We start from the raw sequence: 6,987 nt of genomic DNA on the forward strand, positions 1-6,987 counted from the left end.
AGTTGATTTAATATGAACTCTTTCATAGTGTTAACAGTCAACATTTAAAGTATTTTTAATAAAACACTTTATTAATATTTAATTATAAAGTGTAAATATTTATATTTAATATTTATAAATATTTAATATTTAATTATATTTTGAAATTAATATTTCAAAATACTAAAAAGGTTTTTGGTGAAAAAGACTACTCTGAATACCATGTTGTTTACTAAAGTGTCTTAATATTATAGAACACATCCACACAATATATTCATGCTGCATGGATAGTTACTTGTGTAACAAATTACGTTTGTGTCTTTACAGTGTAAACAGTGTTAACATGTAACAGCAAACATTCACATTAAAAGTCACTATAAGTGCAGCTAAACAGTATGGTGTGTGATCAAATGAAAATTACACTGAATTTTTTTTAAGGAGATTTACATATTTCAGCAAACTTGAAAAAAAATGTCAATACCACATCCCTATGCATTGTATTGCTTCCACAACATCTTCAGAGGAAAATCCATTAAGTGCAAACACAGTATAAGCAAACTTGTTCATAATGCAGAAGTCTGATAAGATTACAAACCAATCAACAAACAGCAACTTCTCTGTAATGCAGGATTGTGTAACATGAGATAGACTGTATCTAATTTCCAATTACAACTCTGCCGTCAGAACTGCAAGAAAAAAATATTTTTCAATATTATTACTGAAAGCCACCATAATCCCAGAATACTGTTCAGACCTATTGAACATGTCAATGGTTCTAAAAATAATTAATTCCCTGAACATTCATCATGAGCATGCAAGAACTTTTCAGCATTTTTTATAGCTAAAATTGAAAAAATCAAAGTCAATTTGTAACTTTGTCTTTGTAATTAAAGACATATTTGTAATCAAAGACATATTTGTAACTTAAAAACCCACAGTTTTATTCCCTTATTTTTAGTTGATCTCTCTCCAGATGCTGCTGGAGACTGTCTTTCAGCCTAACTGCTCCTCATGTCATTTAGATGTTATCCTATCCAGACTCTGCAAATAGTCTACCAAATATTTGTCCAACTTTTCTTTCCATTAGCAACTGCTCACTAGCCATTGGCTATGTACAATCTTTTTTCAAGCATGCTCTTGTGGGACCTCTTCTCAAAACAAACAAAACAAAAGAAAGATCATTATGTACTCAACAATTACAGACCTACAAACTCCCACTGCAGGTCATGCACTAGGTCCTGGCGATATTGCAAGGCCATCTTCATCTTCTGAAACACACTTGCTTCATCAAGAGAGTGAACAAGAAATGATACAGCCTCCCTGCAGGCATCCTCATCAAGCTGCTGAGGCACTGTGGCTGCTGATCTTCAACAGTTTGGTCCTTGTGCTTGAAGCATTGTGCCTGCCTTGACTGGTCATTGATATTTATTCCTGGACATGGTCTTGAGGCACCATGCTAAATATCCTGTGCCTTTTTCCCCTTCCTAGAAGTGCTCCTGTTAAGTTATTTTCATCATTACAAAGGTCTATCACTCATTGATCTTACAGAAAGCGCAGTTATTGCATTGTGAATGAATAACTGTATAACAGTGTCAGTCAAATATATGATTCCTACGGTATACTTCTCTTTCTGCTTATGAGAGGGAATCCTCCTTTAGAGCAAAGCATTTTGAAAACTCATTACATTCCTTCTTAATATAAACCTCCTCAGACTGAATTGATTTAAAATGAACAATTTATCTAAGAAAAACTTACCCATGCATCTCAGACATATGGCTAGCCAATATGTTGACAAGCTGTCTCCGGGTGTGGTGCTTCAGTAAATTGCATTGAATATGACTTGTACTCTACTCACAAAGGAGAAAAAAACTTTTCAGTGTACAATTCAGTCCCCCAGGCTAAAATCATTTCAATAACAATATACCAAAACGTGTCTGTTCAGACTAAGAGTAAAAGTAATTCACTGCATCACAGGAGGGTCAAAAAACAGCAGTGCTGCAAAAGAAAAACAAGGTAGAGCAGCAAATTGGTGGCACTTTTCTTTGATAATGGGTCAGGTTAAAAGCCAAAATAAGCAATATAGTCTGGTTTCAACTACTGACTACCTGTCAATCAACTACACTGCTGGCCTTACAGAAGACAGGTGACTATTCAATGTATGTGAATGATAACCTAATTTAATAAATGTGTATGTGAAGAAAAGTTACAAAATATAGAGCTGTGCAACAGCCAAACCCTGGGTTCCTTTTTACTTCCTCACTAAATGAAGTTTCCTAACTTTCTCAATCTGGCATTCACCATTCTAAACGTAACAATACCCTGATTGGTGAAAATCTCAATTTAGTTTGACACTTTACTGATGATGATGTTATGAGTCAAAATTGTAAACGACATCTACTGCTCTCAAGTACCTCTTTTGCAGCCTCTGACTCAGAAACATCTGTGGTGGACCTGTTCATGACTTCAGAGCTGGATATATTTCTGCCTGTGGGAATGCCCCATTCTCTTCAACAGGAGAGGTCATTGTCACTTGAAGAAAGGGACATGGTATCCCTGAAGGAAGATGGTGTTGAATGATCTAAGGGAGAGAAATCTTGAAAAACAAGGAAAAATGTCATTACGAAAATATATCCAGTACAAAGGAAACCTGCTATAAATGTGCTAATCAGAGATGATTTGTGATATGGTGATGATTTCAAATAAAATTACTGGTCAACACTTTTGACATTGCAAACTGTGTAACAACCTTATGTAACACAAGCATGGGACAATCAAAGCCAAACCTACATTTTGGCAATTGGATGCTGATCTGTCTTTTGCGCAAATAGTTTCTTTGTTATCTACTTTGTCACAGTAGTCAGACAGTCAGGGACATAAAGGGGTCTCAAATTGACAATATCTGTGCAGCAGAAAAATCCTGAGCATTGATTACTACTTTCATTTGAAATGCTGTCACGTACTATCAGGCATAAGTCAGTATTGGCCTCTATCAGTTCAAGAGGGATGTCTTCCTTCATTGCTGTGTCAGTTTGACTACAGAAAGACTAGCATGACACCAGATAAAGATAACAGAAGCAGATTTTAAACTGCACATAATGAATGACTTAAATTAACCAATTTATCTCTAAAACTAATCTGAAAATGCACATTGCTTTCACTTGTTAACAGCAGTATTATGATGTTGCATTATCAACATTAGAGTGTACAAGATGAAACAGTAACTTTCATACGCAAGTTGAAAACTAAAAGCGCCACCAGCTCTTTTTCCAAAGAGAGATTTCCAAATGAAATGGCACTTACGAAGTGTGGCAACACTTTAATTTTAAGCCAAACAACCAAGGGAGGCAAGTGAATCCAGATGAGGGAATTTGAAAACTGTCTCACGAACAGCGAGAGACAGCATACAAATATTCATTTTCAGTGCTTCCCTTTATTTTGAATGTAAAAATAAACCAAAAAGGCCTGCAACAAGAAGTATACTGCCCTCTACTGACTAAAGCTGATGGTGCCAATATGAACTGTCATAAAAAGGAAAGCACCACTAGTAAAATAACAATACATTATGACACACCAAACATTCCAATAAATTATGCACAGAAAAAACTAGAAATATTGCCTCGCAGTTGTATGCCTCTGCCAACCAGTTAAGTTGCAGTTTAAAACCATGTCTGTCCAGACTCATATAATATTTGTAGTAAAGACTATGAGGGAATTTAATAAAATGTATTAAGTGTATTTTCCTTCTGTGTATTCACATACTTGGTCAATAAAGCTGATTCTGATAGAACACAAAGTTGTAGCCATGATAGTAGACAATTCTTCAGATATGGATGTTGCTGCAAAGAAGCTACAAGTTGTAAAACATGGATGCTTCACGCACATTTTCAACCCAGCAGCACAGAAGATCTATACAATCATGGTTTCAAGGTGGCACTAAGATTAGTGTCACCAATACAGTGTCTGACCAAATGTGAAATATGGTCACATTCTCCCCTTCTGTTCCTGAGTTATAGTGTTGGATAATGGCCAGAAAAGTGTTTTCGCATAACACTCTGATGTCACAATGAAGTTGACCTTTGACCTTTTGGATATAAAATGTTGTCATTTCATCATTTTATCTAATTAGACACGTGTGAAATTTTGTCACAATTAGTGTGGCTGAATCGTTGAGTTATGGCCAAAAATGTGTTTTGTGAGGTCACAGTGACCTTGACCTTTGACCACCAAATTCTAATCAGTTCATCCTTGTCCTGTTACACAAGATGGCTACTCACCTTCATTGATTAATTCCAAATAGGTGAAACCTGACTATGATCTGATGTACTTCTTGGTACTATAGTATTTCACCTTCAACAACATGACATCTTACAGAAACAGCACACAGTGGAGAAAACCAGCTGTTTAACTTTCTCAGGTGCAAGGAGTTATTAACTGAATTTCAAGTCAAACTAAGTAGCCAAAAAATTACTGGCTATTTCAAGTCCTCCAAACAAAGCTATTATAATATTAATTAAGAAGGAAATGGTTAAATTCCCCAATGACCTGCACTGGCACTACTAAATAATTCTATCAGGAGGCAGAAGCTAATTTCTAGGAAACACACACTTAAGAATGAAAATCTAAAGGCTTCTTTAGTGATCAATAGAACAAGTAAGCCTACCAGAGGCTACATGCAGATTTTAGTGACCTACTGATGCTGACGCTGGACTTCAGAAATACTTAAAAAAAAATGTTATTGGTCTTGGAGGGAGTCTTGACACATTATGTAACTGAGCAGGTTTTCTTACCCCTGGGCCTGGAAATTTATCAGCTTGCTAGATATCAAGATTAACTAATTCTAGATCTGGCCTCGAACACTAGCTATGTTTGACCTCACCACCATGAGTTCCAAGTTATTTTTGGTGCCAGTCTGCCAGCAGATAAAAAAAAGTCATCGTGACCAGTGGTGTACCAATGTAGTGCCAGACAAAGCTATCTAAAGATAGGTTAATAAACAGCTAAATATCCTTACAAAATCTCAACTTCAGTCACTCAAATGACAAAGAAACAAACTACTACAACAAACAACTAATTTTAAAAAATGTGGCCTTTAACTATATTAACCGACTGACTTTACACTCTCCCCTGGCTTCGTTCTTCTCCTTCCAACAACTTTGTGGTCACAGTTAAAATAATCTGCGGATGTTGGATAGCTAACAGCTAGCTATGTCCTCTTAACCTAGCGCCAGTGTTTCCCTAAAATGTTAGCCTAATCCACCGTTAGGTGAAAAAAGTGATAAGTGAAGTGAAGTGTTAATTTAGGTAACTTAAGTGTTAAAATAACAAGTCACTAACATTACATCTCCAGGTAGCAAAACCATTTAATTTTGGGCTTCACAATTACATTGAAACACACTATACTTAGTTAAGCTGTACATTTGATGTTCTACCAGAGAAAAATGTGCCCCTTAATTGACTACCGTTAACTGCTTGTTAGCTAGCTAGCATGTTAAGCTAAATTAGCATTAGCTAGTATCCACCAGCTTCAATGACACATATCAATTGCATCACACCCCACTTGATGTTAACACATAATTTTATATGATGATTAATGTATAAGGTAATGTATATATATGATGTATAAGTCAATATATTTGGTTCTTACTTTTTTAAATAGTATATTCCGGACACTGGGTTTTCTCTACCGTCACTGTGAGTTCAAGAAAAAGTGTGTCAAAACTGGATGTGTAATTAACTCAGTCAGGAGTGCATGCACTCAACTTAGGCCTACTTAAAGAACACTGCCAACAGAGCCACGTCAGCACTGTAAGTGCTCAAAAAACATCAAAATCAATACCTATCAACTTAAAATAATTTTCACTGGAAATTTAACAGTGAACAGCACGAAAAAAATGCCCCCAGTGTGTAAAGGCCTTAACTCGATTTTTGAAGAACCTGTCATTATGGCCATCTAATGCATTGTCAACAAAGTGGAGGTACCTCATGATGTCCTCGAATCTGTTCACAGGCATTGCATCTGCTATTGCATTTTGATGAAGCCCTGGATTGGATGACCAGTGCATGCAGTTTCTTTGGTATTTGATGTATGACATCATCAGGTTGATTCCCAGAAAGACTTTAAACTCTGATGTTGTAAGGCCAAGGTTGTCTTTCCCATTCTAAAATGCATACAGGTTTGTTTGGAAGACAATTTCATCTTTAAGTTTGTCAGGACAGAGATTTGAGAAGATCTCAATAGGCTTCTCACCCTGCACATGAAGCTTGTAACTTCCCTGAAATGTGGCTGGGACCCCCTCAAACTCACTGTCCTTACACTTCCAGGTTCTCCTTTTTCTGTTTGGAGAGACTCAGCAGCTACACATTCTCCACTCTCTGTTTAAGAGCAGCTGAGATTGTCACTACAATGAGAACAGCTGGTCCACCTTAAGTCAGTCCACCTTATGTGAACTGGTCAGGTTAGGCTAACCCATTGCTAACTTCAGGGCTAACCCCCTTCACTTTAATCAGCAGGTGGCAAGCAGGATACAGGAACTTGGCTTCTCTTGAAGAGTTGTCACATTTATTGGCTGGACCAGCCATGGACCAGCCTTATAACCGCAGTTGTCTGTGAGTGAGTGAGTGAGTGAGTGAGTGAGTGATGAAGTATCACCATTGTTCGGCCGGCCGAGTGTTGGACTTTCCCCATTGGCCGTTGCTCTTTCAAAATTAATCGGCATGAGATGATGGAAACAGAGGACAGCAGCGCAAAGCAGATTGACTGTGTTTCCTGCTCCAAGCTCTGACACTCTCAGCTGCAGTGTTAAATGCAGTGAAGTCTGCTAAACTCCACACAACAGACACACGTATCCTTGGGCCAGTGTCTTCCGATTGAGGTGATTACATGAGGCATTTTATTCTGATTGGGCTATTATTCCGATTATTAGTGGAATATTAGGGTCCATGTAAATGTAGCTACTGTCACTACCACTCCCCTCTGGAATTTCCCTGGATCACCCTGTAGCTCTGTCT

The 6,987-nt window shown here is 37.3% G+C and overlaps 1 long non-coding RNA gene across 6 annotated transcripts; it reads right to left on the bottom strand.

Moving 5' to 3' along the window:
* Nucleotides 1–210: 210 nt before the first annotated feature.
* LOC121905934 lies at nucleotides 211–6,312 on the bottom strand. 6 transcript variants are annotated; one of them, XR_006098492.1, is made up of 4 exons: nucleotides 6,227–6,312; nucleotides 2,391–2,572; nucleotides 1,735–1,826; nucleotides 211–1,475 (listed from the first exon to the last, which is right to left on the bottom strand). It is a non-coding gene; the product is annotated as an uncharacterized LOC121905934 (long non-coding RNA). The 6 variants fall into 6 exon arrangements; XR_006098490.1 differs by lacking the exon at nucleotides 6,227–6,312 and adding an exon at nucleotides 5,959–6,062; XR_006098489.1 differs by lacking the exon at nucleotides 6,227–6,312 and adding an exon at nucleotides 5,624–5,717.
* Between the last annotated feature and the right edge of the window lie 675 nt (nucleotides 6,313–6,987).

This window comes from Thunnus maccoyii, chromosome 10, assembly GCF_910596095.1.
Source record: "Thunnus maccoyii chromosome 10, fThuMac1.1, whole genome shotgun sequence".
Classification (NCBI taxonomy): Eukaryota; Metazoa; Chordata; class Actinopteri; order Scombriformes; family Scombridae; genus Thunnus; species Thunnus maccoyii.